The sequence below is a fragment of the Cetorhinus maximus genome, chromosome 12 (genome assembly GCF_964194155.1).
Source record: "Cetorhinus maximus chromosome 12, sCetMax3.hap1.1, whole genome shotgun sequence".
NCBI classification, from domain to species: Eukaryota; Metazoa; Chordata; class Chondrichthyes; order Lamniformes; family Cetorhinidae; genus Cetorhinus; species Cetorhinus maximus.
This window is the reverse complement of record NC_135890.1, coordinates 94,121,040-94,137,447: the sequence shown is the minus strand read 5'-3', so window position 1 is coordinate 94,137,447 and position 16,408 is coordinate 94,121,040.

Genomic DNA, 16,408 nt, shown 5'->3' with positions numbered 1-16,408 from the left:
CCTTGTTGAATTGAAGATGATTCACCCGTCTCTGCTCTATACACAGCAGCTTGGCGTGAAAGCCCCACATCAGACCCGATGGGAAATAAAGATATTCTGCTCCAGTTGTGGCACCCCTATGAAGTCTTTGTGCCACATATTGAGGCTACTTAGCAACGAAATAATAGGAAATGTAACCGATGCTGTGTGCCGGATTGTGGGGAGGTGGGTGAGCGGCAGGGGGGGAAAACCAGAGTTACCTCCAGCAAAGGTTGCATTCCCCTGCCCAGCTGACTGTGCAGCAGCACAGGGCTCAGGGCTGCACAGCTGAGATCTGGCAAGGAGTTAGACACGTACCCTGAATTCATTTTAGATTCACACGAGGGCAGAGACATCTTCATTTCAGCTTGCTCGACCCATTTGCGACAAGCCTCAGTTTATCATTCCAAAATTAATGAGGGTTAAGTGTCTGGTTAAAATCGCCGTGATGCTAAATAAACCCAGGAGCACAAATACTGCCCTGATCAGCGTTTCAGAGTGTTCAAAGCATTGGATGGGTATTTTTATTGTTACGGGTCTCTTATTAATTTGGAAACCGTGATGGAAGAGGGATTTTCAACTTTGCACAATGACGGTGAGACTTCGGCACCGTCCCCCCACCCCGACCATTTACTCACCCTGTTTCTTCACAATTGCATTGACCTCTGTTGTTTCGTTAGGTCAATAAGGGCAACAGCCAGTCAGGGGATCTGGGATGAAAACAGAAAATACTGGAAAAGCTCAGCAGACCAGGCAGCATCTGTGGAGACAGAAACAGAGTTAACATTTCAAGTCCATATGAGTCTTCTTCAGAGCTAAAGATAAAGGGGTAAAGGGGATCTGGGTCGGGGGTGTGAAACACTTCAGGAGGAGGGAGTGAAGTTCGGTAGCGCATAGCGAGAAAACAAGTCTATAACAATCGTATTATGTTAATGAAACTACTGGCCACCAAAAGATATAGAGTAATGCACAGTATCAGAGTCACTTCCAAATGAAGTTCTATTGATGCCTAATAAGACCCTAGCACTGCATGTACCATGACACAAAGCACACTTTAAAATACAAGGAAAGTCCCCCATGTAGCTGATGGGCCAATATGCTGGTGCAGCAATAACAACAAGGACTTGTATTTATATAGCACCTTTAATGTAATAAAATGTCCTATTGCACTTCACGAGGGCATTATAAAACAAAATCTGACTCTGAGCCACAGATATTAGGTCACATGACCAAAAGCTTGGTCAAAGAGGCAGGTTTTAAGGAGCGTCTTAAAGGAGTAAAATGGAGTAAAGGGAAGGAAAGTTTTAGGGAAGGGAATTCCAGAGCTTGGGCCCAGCTGAAGGCATAGCCGTCAATGTGGGGGGTGGTGGATTAAAATTGGGGATGCTCAAGAGTTCAGAGTTAGAGGGACACAGATATCTCGGAGAGTGAGAGGCTGGGGGGGGTCACTGAGGTAGGGAGGGATGAGGCTATGGAGAGATTTGAAAACAACGATGAGAATTTTAAAATCGAAGCATTGCTTAAGCAGGAGCCAATTGGCAAGCACAGGGGTGATAGGTCAATGGGACTTGCTTGTGAGGTAGGAAATAAGCAGCAGAGTTTTGGATAAGCTCAAGTTTACGGAGGGTAGGATGTGGGAAGCCAGCCAGGTGTGCGTTAGAATAGCCAAGTCTGGAGAGAACAAAGATATGAATGAGGGTTTCAGCAGTAGAGCAGCTGAGACAGGGGCAGATATGGATGATGTTGTAGAGGTGAGAAAGGGCGGTCTTTGTCACAGCATTGATATGTGGTTGAAGCCCATCTCGGGGTCAAATATGATATAAAAGTTGTGAGCCGTCTCGTTCAGCTTCAGGCTGTTGCCAGGAAGAGGGATAGAGCCAGTGACAAGGGAGTGGAGTTTGCAGCAAGAACCAAAGGCAATAGCTTCAGTTTTCCCAATATTGAATTGGAGGACATTTCTGCTCATCCAGTACTGAATGTCAGGTAAGCAGTCTAACAATTCAGAGTCAGTGCAGGGGTAGATGCCACAGATGCATCTGTCCATGACAGTATTGGTAAGAATGAGTACCACACATTTGTTGTGGAGATGAAGTCACGCCTTCACACTGAGGACACCCTCCATTGTGTTGTGTGGCACTACCACCATGCTGAATGGGATAGATTTTGAACAGATCTAGCAACTCAAGATTGGGCCTCCAGGAGGCGCTGTGGGCCATCAGCAGCAACAGAATTGTACTCAAACACAATCTGTAACCTCATGGCCCGACATATCCCCCCACTCTACCATTACCATCAAGCCAGGGGATCAACCCTGATTCAATGAAGAGTGCAGGAGGGCATGCCAGGAGCAGCACCAGGCATACCTAAAAATGAGGCATCAACCTGGTGAAGCTACAACACAGGACTACTTACATGCCAAACAGCATAAACAGCAAGTGATAGACAGAGCTAAGCGATTCCACAACCAATGGATCAGATCTAAGCTCTGCAGTCCTGCCACATCCAGTCATGAATGGTGGTGGACAATTAAACAACTCACTGGAGGAGGAGGCTGCGCAACTATCCCCATCCTCAATGATGGGGGAGCCCAGTACATCAGTGCAAATGATAAGGCTGAAGCATTTGTTGCAATCTTCAGCCAGAAGTGCCGAGTGGATAAACCATCTCGGCCTCCTCCGGAGGTCCCCAGCATCACAGATGCCAGTCTTCAGCCAATTCAATTCACTCCACGTGATATCAAAAAACAGCTGAAGGCACTGGATACTGCAAAGGCTATGGACCCTGACAATATTCTGGCAATAGTACTGAAGACTTGTGCTCCAGAACTTGCCGCGCCCCTAGCCAAGCTGTTCCAGTACAGATATGACACTGGCATCTACCCGGCTATGTGTAAAATTGCCCAGCGATGTCCTGTACACAAAAAGCAGGACAAATCCAACCCAGCCAATTACCATCCCCTCAGTCTACTCTCGATCATCAGTAAAATAATGGAAGGGGTCATCAGCAGTGCTATCAAGCGGCACTTGTTTAGCAATAACCATCTCGCTAACATCCAGTTTGGGTTCCACCAGGGCTACTCAGCTCCTGACCTCATTACAGCCTTTGTTCAAACATGGACAAAAGAGCTGAACTCCCGAGGTGAGGTGAGAGTGACTGCCCTTGACATCAAGGTCGCATTTGACTGAGTGTGGCATCAAGGAGCCCTAGCAAAACTGGAGTCAATGGGAATCAGGGGGAAAACTCTCCGCTGGTTGGAGTCATACCTAGCACAAAGGAAGATGGTTGTGGTTGTTGGAGGTCAGTCAACTCAGCTCCAGGACATCACTGCATGAGTTCCTCAAGGTAGTGTCCTTGGCCCAACCATCTTCAGCTGCTTCATTAATGACCTTCCTTCTATCATAAGGTTAAAAGTGGGGATGTTGGCTAATGATTGCATAATGTTCAGCACCATTCGCGACTCCTCAGATACTGAAGTTCAAATGCAGCAAGACTTGGACAATATCCAGGATTGGGCTGACAAGTGGCAACTAACATTCGCAACACACAAGTGTCAGGCAATGATCATCTCCAACAAGAGAGAATCTAACCATCACCCCTTGATGTTCAATGGCATTACCATCACTGAATCCCCCACTATCAACATCCTGGCGGTTACCGTTGATCAGAAATTGAACTGAGTTAGCCATTTAAATAATGTGGCTACAAGAGCAGGTCAGAGGCTAGGAATCCTGCAACGAGTAACTCACCTCCTGACTCCCCAAGGTCTGTCCACCATCTACAAGACAAAAGTCAGGAGCGTGATGGAATACTCCCGCTTGACTGGATGAGTGCAGCTCCCACAACACTCAAACAGCTTGACACAATCCAGGACAAAGCAACCCGCTTGATTGGCACCACATCCACAAACATTCACTCCCTCCACCACCGACGCACAGTAGCAGCAGTGTGTACCATCTGCAAGATGCACTGCAGGAATTAATCACGGCTCCTTAGACAGCACCTTCCAAACCCGCAACCACTACCACCTAGAATGACAAGGGCAGTAGATAGATGGGAGCATCACCCCCTGGAAGTTCCCCTCTAAGTCACTCACCATCCTGAATTGGGAAGATATCTCTGTTCCTTCACAGTCACTGGGTCAAAATCCTAGAACGCCCTCCCTAACAGCACTGCGGGTGTACCTACACCACATGGACTGCAGCGGTTCAAGAAGACAGCTCGTCACCACCTTCTCAAGGGCAACAATGGATAGACAGTATATGCTGGTCCTAGCAGTGAAGCGCACATCCCATGAATGAATAAAAAAAAGATAGATGTAGTGGTGAGGTAGAGCTGGGTGTCATCAGCACATATTTGGAAAGTGAGATGTTTTTGATGATGTTCTCAAGGGGCAGCATGTAGATAGGAAATAGAAGGTCAAGGATAGATCATTGGGGGGCATCAGAGATAACTGGGGGGCATCAGAGATAACTGTGTGGGAAAGAGAAAACATTGATGGCGGTTCTCTGACTCCAATTGTAATGTACTATAATACCGAGGCATGGATTGGTTTGCGTATATGGATTAATCTCCCTGTTCAAGATATTGGATCTTGATCCCTGGTGAGGGGTGACGGATGTGGGGGTGGGTGGGTGGGAGGGGGGATTGGGTGTGGGATGGTGGGTAGTGCTAAGTCAGAGAGCTGCTAAGTGAAGGCAATGTATAGGGCAAGAGAAGGTATTATAGGCAAATTACCTGTTTCACTGCTCGCATACATTTTCTGTTTTCCAAAGTGATTTGGGCAAAGGTCCAGGAACAGATTATGGAACAGAGCTCATTCCACAGAGAAATGGGAAAACAGAAACTTTCTTTTAGTATCCTCAATTAGTTCATGACTGTTTACTTTTGGGAAGTTAAGCTTTTTTACATATGGCACACAAAAACATAACCAATCTCATGCTTGCTACATTGTTGGAACCATGTAGTGTGTTCCTGTACAACTACAGTCGACTCAGTTCTTGACTTGATGTAAACAGTAAAATAGCACGGTTGGCATTCCTTTCTAGTGGGTAATGTAATCTTTCCATGAAATAAAAATCAGACTCCACTGCTGACCGGGAAGTCCTCTCTGTCATTTGTCCTCCATTATTCACTGTTATTTGTCACTGTTCTGTATTCATATTATTGCTATTATGCTCATTTGAAAAGAACTTGCAAACTCACGCACACAGTAGTGTTGGGTCCCATGTTTCTACTCCTGGCCTTTGCTCATTTTGAATCATTTACAGCTGGTTCACTCTGGGTCCTTCCATATATGTATAGACCACAGATGTGATCATCAGTATCTCATTAGATGCTCACTTAATATTCCTCCACATAATTCAATTACCATTATGGCTGCATCTGAAAAGAATAGAGTTAAGGGGCATCCATTGATTCATTTATTCCATCAATCCATTGCCTTGGAGTCAGAAATGAATGAAAACTCCACAATCTGAGTACATAATTTAGGTTTACACTTTATTGCAGTATTTACTCAGTTACTCACACAACATGCATTTGATCTTAATTAGTTATATAATCCTTCTGATCCACTGCACTGTGATCAACATGGAATGCTGCATTGACAGAGATACCACTCTTTTGCTGTATGGAAAATCAAAGTCCCAGCTGCTTTTTCTTTTAGATAATCCAGCTCAACTCAAATTATCCTTTGGCGATTTTGGAGGAACCAGAAGGGTTTCTGCTAACATCTTTGTTCACCTCTTTTCCTCAACCAACAGCAAAATACATTGACAGGCCATCATTCCATTACTAGCTGGACATTAGGGACATTGCTGTGTGGAAAATAAATGCCCTGTTCACTAACATAGCAACAGAGACTATACTTCAAAATAATGCATTATATATGAAGGACTTTGAGATCTTTCTTGGAGATGTAATAAAGTGCTATATAAATGAAAGCTTTTGCTTTCTTCATATATGTAACCATATTGAATAACAACAACTTGCATTTATGTGGTTCCATGAAATGGAGTAATGTTTCAAGTTGCTTCACGGGGAAGAACAAGCAAATGAACTTGCATTTAAATAGCACCTTTCACAACTTCAGGATGACCAAAAGTACTTTATAACCAAATAAACAGAAAGCAGTAAAAAGGAAATTTTAAGAGATGGCAGAAAGCATAGCCATAGGATAGGGTTTTGAAGGTGGGGAGAAAAGTGGCAATGCAGAGAGGGTTAGTGACAGAATTGCACAGAGAATAGTGTTACTCAAAGCATTAGTCTATCTTTCTCTTTTAGACATTGACTGATTTGCTGTATATTTCCAGTGTTTAATGTTTTTATATGTTTATATTTCAGTATTATAGATTTCTATTTCATTCAATGTAATTTGAAATGATTTAAAATTAATACATTAACACTTGATACCATCGCATTATGTTGAAACATCCCAAAGTGAGTTACTTTTGAAGTGTGGTAATGGGGTAAACATGTTAGCCACTCTGAGCCAGCCAACTCCCACAAAAAGCCGTGAGGAAAACAGCACTTTCCAATTTCTATTGGTGAAGGATTACTAATCTGATATTGATTGAGGGACTTGCACTAAAATGATAGAAGAAAAAAAAATATAATATGTGGATACATTGACTCTGCTGGTTGATCTAAGAATGACCACGTTCCAGTTTTCTGCCATCAACAGCCCTGTGATAATAATAATAAAAACAGAAAATGCTGGAAAAACTCAGCAGGTCTGACAGCATCTGTGGAGAGAGAAACAGAGTTAACGTTTCGAGTCTGTATGACCCTTCTTAGGGACCAACAATAAAACTCAGCTTGGATGAAGTGCTAGGTTTTAAGGAGCACCTTAAAGGAGGAGAGAGCAAGAGAAAGGGCAAGAGAGATGGAGAGGCATGGGATGGAAATTCAAGAGCTTAGGGTCTAGGTACCTGAAGGCCCAGTTATCAGTGGTAGAGCAGTTAAAATCAGGGATGCAGACAAGATCAGAATTGGAAAAGTGCAGAGATCTTGATTATGTTATACCCTAATTATACAGTGATTGTTTTTAAGCTGAAAGAGTACTTGCCCCATCGTGAGTTTTACTGTTGGACCCTAAAGAGCTAAAAGCCCTGTGGTAATGTTTTAGTCAACTTATTTTTGTCTGCCTTGACGGACTGTAAAAGATGAGGAGCTCACCACATTTTAAGTGACATTATCGTGCACAGAGTATGTTTCTACTTACATAAATGCTACACTGGCTTCTTAGAATAAGGAGTTATTGTTAAAAAACAGTATCTTGCTTTGTTTACTTACAAGAAACAATGTATGGAGTGCAAATAACTCAACAGAGACAGAAAAACAAGGTTCCCATGATAGAGGAGATTTAGCATTTTTCTAACAATGGGCAATTCACAGGGTGTCACGAATCCAGTCACTGATCCCAAATGATGATTTCAATACTCTTTTGGATTTAGACCATTGTAGAAATGTAAGGATAACATTCAATTCATTTTTCTCTTTAACAGGATTTGTTTTTATATGGCTTGTCTATGATGCTTATACTGATTGACGTATATCTACCGTTTGAAACCTTTCATGCTCTATCAGAAAATCTCAATTGTTTTCTGATGCTTAATTTGATCCAACTGAATGGCTACAATGATTGGAACAATCTGGTGCTTGCATACTTTGACCTTCTGCAGCAGCTGGACACCAAATGGCAAGGATGCCACTAATGACAATGTGGAGGAAAAGTCTTGTGTGATGATAAAAAGCTGGATGACTTAATGGAAAATAAAACAGCCAGGCTTTTGTTCGAGCATTAAAGGACCAATCTTTGCAAGGAAGCGTCAACATTATGAGCTGAGTTAGAGGTAAGATGCCTTTGTGTGTTAAACTGAGACTGCTTTGATGTTAGAATAAAAGAGTACGTCATGACCCTGGTCACTGACAGACCTAGAAAACTGGGACAATCAAAGGTGGCCCTTTAGCCCTAGGCCTGTGTAAAAGAAAGGAAGATAAAAAAGGAAGAATGGAGCCTTCACCACCTGCAAATCATATGATATTCATCATTCACATAATTATTGCACTTTTCCAAAAACTTTGCATAAAGAGATGTTCCTTCCATTTAAAAAGACGCTTTTGAAAATGAAGAACACATTACTGACCTCCACGAATTCAACACATTCTATTTACAATCAAACATGCATATATTCTAAACTTCTGTCAATTTAACTGATCTAGAGGAAGCAGAGAAGCCTAATGGTTTTAGTTTTATGTGAAATGTACTCCTCCTACAATATATTTTTTTTTTAAATTACCCTTGGGATGGAGAATCAATTTAAAAAGTTAATGGCTCCTACTTACTCAACACTCTTTGCTTCTAGTCTATATAGTATGTTTTTCCTCCTGCATAGTTTCAGTGGGGCTGTGGAATGTACTTAATCTCTTCACTATGATGTATAATATTACCCTTCACATTGTCATTGTTAAAGAACAAGCCTACAGCACTAAGAAAAACTTGCATTTATACACCACTACCAAAGTAGTAAAATGTTCCAAGGGGCTTCTCAGGAGCGATTATCAGATTGAAATTTGACACCGAGCCACATAAGAAAATATTAGGGTAGATTATCAAAAAGCTTGGAGGAGGAGAGAGAGAGAGAGAGAGCGAGAGAATTGGAGAGGCTTAGGATGGGAATTCCAGAGTTTAGGGTCTAGGTACCTGAAGGTCCAGTTATCAGTGGTAGAGCAGTTAAAATCAGGGATGCAGACGAGATCAGAATTGGAAAAGTGCAGAGATCTTGATTATGTTATACCCTAATTATACAGTGATTGTTTTTAAGCTGAAAGAATACTTGCCCCATCGTGAGTTTTATTGTTGTCTGACAACATTTAAAAACTCCAGGAGTTTTCAATTTCATAGAAAACATATTTGCACTGAGTATTTTTTGCTTGTCCAAGAAGTAATATAAGGCAATTTTGTGGGTACGTTCCTACACAAAATAAAGTGAAAATTCCCAAATGCAAAATCAGGAAAATTTCTGGCACCATCAACAGTGCAAAAGGAATAAATCATAATGTCAGATCTTAAAGGTTAGCATCATCTGTCAATAAGGGAAAGGTGTAATTTCATATGAAAACAAAGTAAATGTAATTAAACAACACTGTCATTTTATGAGGACTAATTTTAGCTTTCAAAACTATGAACATTGTAATTCCTTTATGTTGTGACATTGAAAAATCTATACTAATCTGCACTAAAGTAAAAATGTAGCTACGTAGAGTTTATATTATAGTAACAAGATGATTCCGCCCCAAGGATCCTGTAGTCAAAGAAATCTTTAAACAAGGACTTCAGGTATAAATGTGAATATTACAAATAACATTTTTAAATATGACTATAAAAATAAACTTGTGGTTACCATAAAGTTCACAGGTGGGAATTTCCACTGGACAGTAATGAATAGTTTTTCCATAACCGTTATTTGAGCTGATGCTTACCCTCAAAAATGAACAGCTCTATCTCGTCTTCTGCAAGTCTCAGTGTCACTCTCTCGGCCTTTCTCTTGTATATGATAGTGTTAAGGATCAGCAAAGACCAGGCAGAAGTCATTGGCCACGGAACACTATCTTAGGTTCACAACTATTCAAAACATTACTTTTGAAAGAGCACAGCCCTGTGCGAACTTTTCATTCTTAATCCACACTCTTAAACATTTCCCCCTCCAAAGTCTTATACATTTTTGCATACATTTGTTACCTGTGGTTTAGATCCAATGTTATTATTTCTCATTATTATTCTCTGATGCATAGCACAACACCATCTGCTGCACTCACAAACAAAATTACAGTTTAGAGGAAATTAAAATGATTTGTCCAGACAGATTTTTCATGTTAAAATGTTTGGCTAAGGACACAAAATACATCATACATTATTATTGTTCACTGGCCAGATGTTTCAAAAATAGTCAGAAACATTGGAATTTGTCCCTGGTTCTTATTATTAGTTACTCATTTTTCTGTAGATTCAAAGTCGGCAATCTCCGTTGCTGTTGTATTGATTCCTCTCCTAGTGGAGAGAAGACATAAGAGGACTCTGGAGTCAAGGTAGTTCAAAGATAAAATTCATGGTGATGGAAGTCTGGAATCAATCCTTGCTGGCAGACTTGGAAATCTGATAATTGAGCCAGGTACCCCAGGTGCTGTTGGATTGTTTACGACTGATCAGTCTGGCTTCTTCGTGGAATAGGGAGAGGTTGACCAGTGTCTGTGGCCTGGGATTTTTCCCACTCAGCTCTTGATAAGCTTGTGAGGCAATGTCGGAGGACGGAAAAGCCCTGATGGACAGACAGTGTTCTGTGCTAGTAGGCTGCATGGTACTGGCTATCTCAACTTCAACCAGTCCTTCTACATATACTTTGCTCCTTAAATATTGGCTTTGATAAACTTCCATGAAGCTTTCTGGACTTAGGCAAGTGTACTGTGTCTTTATAGGCAAGGAGGATTGCGCTCTGCTTTGAATTCTGCAAGTGTCAGGAAGTTTGCTGACAATAATAAACTGCATTTATAATACCTGAATTGAGTACAATACTGCGCGTATAGAACAAAATTAAACAAGTTCCCCTTGAAGCCACACCATCCTGACTTGGAACTATATCACTGTTCCTTTACTGTCCTGGGTCAAAAACAGCACTGTGGATGTACTTACACGACATGGACTGTAACGGTTCAAGAAGTTGGCACACCACAACTTTCTCATGAGAAATTAGGGATGGGCAATTAAAGCTGGGCTTGCCAGTGACACTCATATCCCAGGAGAGACAAAACAAAACTGAATAGCTTGAATGGGGAGGGGACAGAGTGATGGTTGATGATTGGATTTGGCCCATATTAGGTTCTTTTATTTTAACTCTGTTGGGTACTTATTTGCTCTCATTCTTAATTTATATCATTTTGTTCTATTTTAACATTATTTACACTTTCCTTACCCGCGTTATTCATGCCTCATTACATAATTTGTCCTTTATGAGCCTCTTTTCACTTTGTCTTTCATTTATTTATTATTCCCCAGTTCTTTTTCTTAATGAAAGAAAGCAGTAAAGTTATTTCAAAGTCCCTATGTTCATTTATATTTATACTTTTAAAAAATCAATAAATCTGAGCTTAATGAATTAGCTTTGGAAATATCAAAGAAGCACAAATGACTCTATCAACTAGAAATGGAGTTTATGCATAGTCACTAAATATTTTACAAGTATTTTATTGCAGGCATATCTGTAGAATAAGGGCACTAAATCTTCAAATGTTTCACTAACATCAGCCCATAGATCTTGCGTTTACTCACATGGTACATTTGTAATGCATAGGGTCATAAAAAGTATCCTTTAATCACAAGACTGGGATGCAAGATTAGTTCACCGTTTATAATAATTTATATTGTTCCATGAATTCAGGAATGGTGCTAATGATTCAAGCTCTAGAATTATTGGTTTCATCCTGCTAAATTCATTCCCTTTACTAATAATGGAATCTCCCACGTGCTTAACCGGAAGAACATATGTAGGATGGTAAAATTAGAAGGCTACTGCACACCTATAGTTTGGAGCACCTTATAGTGATATATTTTGGTATTTCTTATATTCCAAATTACAGTCTTAGCTGTACTGTATCATTCTGGTAACCAAGTTGAATTCTGTCTCTCCTGGAAGAGCACAATGTAGACGTCATCTTGTTGTTCACTGATAGTGGAAGTTTAAAAGAGCAAGAGGCTCAGCATTCATCAGTTTCAGATTGAAGATTATTGAATTCATCATTGACGTATCCACCAAAATCTCCAGTATCAATGTTGACAAACTCACTCTTCTGTACACGGAGAGTTGTTTGGCTGAGGCAGGAACTATGCCAACACTTAAGGTTAAACTGCATAGGTGAATGAAGGAAAATATGGTGAAAGGAGCAAGGTGATTAAATGTGATTTGGACTATTTGCTTTCGTGGAGGGTGAATACTGAAGTGTACTGATTGGACCAAAAGACCTGTTACCATATTGTATGTTTCCCTAGTTGGCAAAGGTTGGTGTATTTATCTTCAGAAAGTTAGGTGCGAAGACGAATTTTGGTTATTTTTAATGAATTATAACCGCACTTTAGCAATGTGGAAATTGAAGGCTCCACCAAGTTTCAGAGTTAGTTAGTTTTAGGGTACTTAGATTTGAATGTCTGTGAACCTAAAAGCAAAATACTGCAGGTGCTGGAAATCTGGAACAAAAGCAAAAAATGCTGGAAATGCTCAGCAGGTCTGGCAGCATCTGTTTAGATGAAAGGTCATTGACCTGAAACATTGGGCTGGATTTTACTGCCAGTTTTGGGACCCTGATGCCAGGACTAAAGGGGTTCCTACACTCACACTGGCAGTAAGACCGGCGCTGCGATCTTCTGGGAGGCCACCTCTGCACTTGCTGTCTTATTAAGGACGGTGGGCGGGCTCCCGATGCTGTCGGCCCAATCGGAGGTCCAGCAGTTCTGGAGCTTCAGCAGTCCCACCAGGAGAGATGGGCGAGGCTGAGGCAGGTCAGGGGACAGTGAGGGTGTCTCAACAAGGAGCGGGCAACTGAACCAATTCCCAGCCCTATTCATTTTCATTTAAAAAAAGACTGATGAAAATAAAGGGAAATGAACAAATTTTACATTTTCCAGGTGAAAATCCAAAGAAAAATACAATATTACTCTCTCCTATTAAGATGCTCTGAAATCCTCACAGGTTGAGGGGAACATATACCTTAACTTCTATTGAAACACAACTTACGTGCTGGGAGGCTCTGCCAACCCGTACACACAGAAAGTGCACAAGTATGGTCGCTAGCTCTCTCCAATTGTTGTGGGATAAAATATTCAATCAAAACTTAGACTTTTCAGATCGTGGGTGGAAACCATGAAGTAAAGATTTTAATGATGGTATTTAAACTTACAAAGGATAATTCAATGGGAAACTTTAATCGTGCTGGTGTGAAATATGTCGTTTTGATCTTTATTCCTGTTTTAAAGTTTAATTTTGGACATTACATGCTTTAATTACTGAGAAGAAATAGTGGATGAATTTATTTTAAAGGTATAATTTCTCCAATTATCACATGACCACTATTTATCCTCTGCTGCCTCTGTCAATCATCTTTAGCTTTGTTTCGAATATCTGTCCTTGCTAATCTTGTAGTCCATTCCTTCTTTGACAGTTGCTTCCAGCCTTGATTCTCCAACTCCATTTGTTTGTAGCCATTCATTCAGTGCCTCATCTTTAATCCACATGGCCTGTCCACCTACAATATTGATGTCATTCTCCCTAATATTGCAATCTGTTCCCCTAACTATCCCATTCTATTGCACCATCCCCCTAACATTCCCTTCCGGCTTCTTCCAAAGCAGCTATCCCTCTTTACCTCTCAAGTGAGCCCCCATTAAGATATTTTTTGAGTTAGTTTCCTGCACTAAATTGGGTATTAGGAAATTGTTTTCAAAGTTCTTATAAACCTAGTTTTGTGATAGGACTTTAAAAATAAACTGCTGATTCTTAGTGAAGAATCTGATCCAGGATGACAAGTTTACACTTAGGCAGCAAGTTGAAAACTTTAACACCCCAAGTCTCCTTTCCATATTGATTTAATTTCAACCTTGTATGTTTAGATTGTATGTTGTCCATATCCATTTCCAATCCCTAATGAATTTCATTCCACACTATCAGCCTGTCCATTTGCTGATTTATCAAGCTCATTTTTGTGTGTCCATGGCTGCATCTTCAAACTTAACCCAGTTTTGTATTGTTTGCAAATTTGACAATTTAGTGTTAGTTTCTGAATGCAAGTTGCTCAAGTTAAATTAGAACATTTGGATCCCAATACCAATCCCTGAGACACTCACTATAGAAACTGCTCAATTTTCATTCCCATTGAAATTAGTAGAGGAGAGTCACCTTGCTGATCCCTGGAAAAATGTTCTTGGAAGTATGAGAGAGCGAGATAAAAGAGGTGCTATCAATTTGTTTAAAAAAAAGCCTTAGAAAAGGAGACTGCAGGGAGAGGAGTTCTCTCTCAGGCTGTAGGCCAGGCACAGGAGTTATTCTGCTTGTGTAACATAATTCACTTATGATGAGGGAGTGTGAGCATTCATTGCAAAGCCAAGTTTTATTAACTGAAGTAAGTGAAACCAAACATAACAATCATAAGCAGTCATCTATTGTAAGTGCAACAGATGTGAAAAATACAGCTTCTTGATTCACATTGAGCCTCGTTTCACCAATTGTTTGCTGAGCCTGTAGTTGAAGAGATTGATGAAATATATGTGCAAAAGACACAAATATCTAGTTCAGGTTATGTCCCTAGGTTACACTATTGTGTAGGTAAATACAGGGCAGTTTTAATCAACTCCCATAAAAGTCCAATTCTCAGACCACTCACAAGATCGTCCAAACGCAGGAAGAGATTTACAGCAGGCCTAACTTTTTAACAGGGGCCAAGCAGGACTCCTGAAGCCGCAAAGGCTGATGCTTAGTCGGTTATCTTAATGGTTTTCTGCAACTATGCCACTGATAATAAATTCAGTTATTTTTCCTGCTGCAGATGATGTTCAATTTCAGCCCCTTAAGGTCCTTTAGCTTGCTTCACATTTCTTTGACCTTCCACTTAGTATTATTGTTTTGGAAAAATGTTGTGCTGTTGTTTTTCGAATCCACATGCAATGCTAATTGTTAGATCCACTTTGCCCCAAGTGCCACTACCTTTTCTCTTTGCAGGCTTTGTTGAGTTCAATCCTTTCCCCCTTGTCTCACTTGGAATTGTTATGGTTGGTTGTTGACATGCCACGGATGGCAGTATTTATATTTCGCAATTAAGTTTCTCGAGTAAAACATATTCATCAAAGCCCTCAGTGAAAAAGAGCGTATTAACCAAAAATGTCAACATTTTCTGGCACTGTATGCTAATTCAGCACGGCCAGCTTTGTCAGGTCTAATTAAGGTACCAGCTGTTCCAAGAGTACCAGGTCTGCCAGCTATGCAAAGAGCACCATTAGCTCCAGATGTGCCAAATCTATTGAGGCAAAGCAAACCTTGATTTAATCAGACAATTTGTTTTCCTTCTGAGTCACTCCCCAAAGATTCAGATCCTGTGATACAGGGAAGTATGCTTCTCTGTGGAGTGCAGAAAGGTAAAAGTGAAAATACGCAGCTTGGCTTGTGACTTTCAGCTACACAACCCAACTGGCAATATTGCAATAACACGACTTGAAATTAAAGCACTTTACTTCATTGTATTAAGTCAATACAAACACCTCCACATCTTACAAAAATCATTGAGTCTCTACATTTTCTTTTCACTACAAATGCATGGTTATGAATTCACTCTAATATCCTCCAGTTGACCGTTTGAATAGAGCTCAAGTTACTTGGCAGACTCCTTTCAGAATGGTACACTTAGTCCACAATATTATTGGCCTGTTTTTAAAATAAATTATTAATTACATTGCATATATTAAAAATAGCTTTCTTATCCAAATCCCAAAATTTCAATCTTAGTGCCTGACTCATTAAGAGTTTGTTAATATATTGCTTAAAATATATTGCTTCTTCCAAATATCACCAGCCCATGTGCATTTCTTTCTAGGTCTGGAAATGGAGTGCTTATGAACCATAAGGCATCCCATCCTATCACATTAAAATCCAATTGCACATTGTATCTGTTTCTTTGTTGAATAGTATGGTAAATATTCTAACAGTGTGGATTTGGATATGCTAAATTGTATTGCACTAATAACCAATATTTATTGGAATTGGTCGGTTTTTTGGACTGGTCCGTCAACCTAAACAATTTGTATTCATTATACAGGACTTCCAAAAAATGACATAAAGGCAAAGGTAACTTGGAAAAGAGTAAAAGCTGTGGCACATCATGTCTGTAGTGTCGAATCATACGAATGGACATGTATATACAATATGAAAAAAATAGGCTTTTTGACAATTCATCAACAAAAATAAGTTATCGTGTTCATTCTTAAGAGGTGTTCTTGAGAGAAGTCCAAAATCATCAAATCAACTTATTTGACCTGTGAATGTATTTAAATTCATGAGTTCAAAACATGGTTAAAATAAAACAAAATTTTTCTTGATGCATTAAATTCTGAGCATAAAAAAACAAACAAAACACTTTTTTGTCAATGTATGCTTAGTTTAGAGTATATTTTGTGCAATGTAGAACACTGAAGAGCCTGCACAAGCCATTGATGAAAGTGATGGTATTTTTAACTTGACACTTAGTTAATCTTTTAAATTCCTAATGCATCTTACAAATAAATGGCTAAAAAATAAAACCTGAATATGCCTGAATATTGAATGTAGCAGCAGAATGTGCCCATAACTCAAACAAT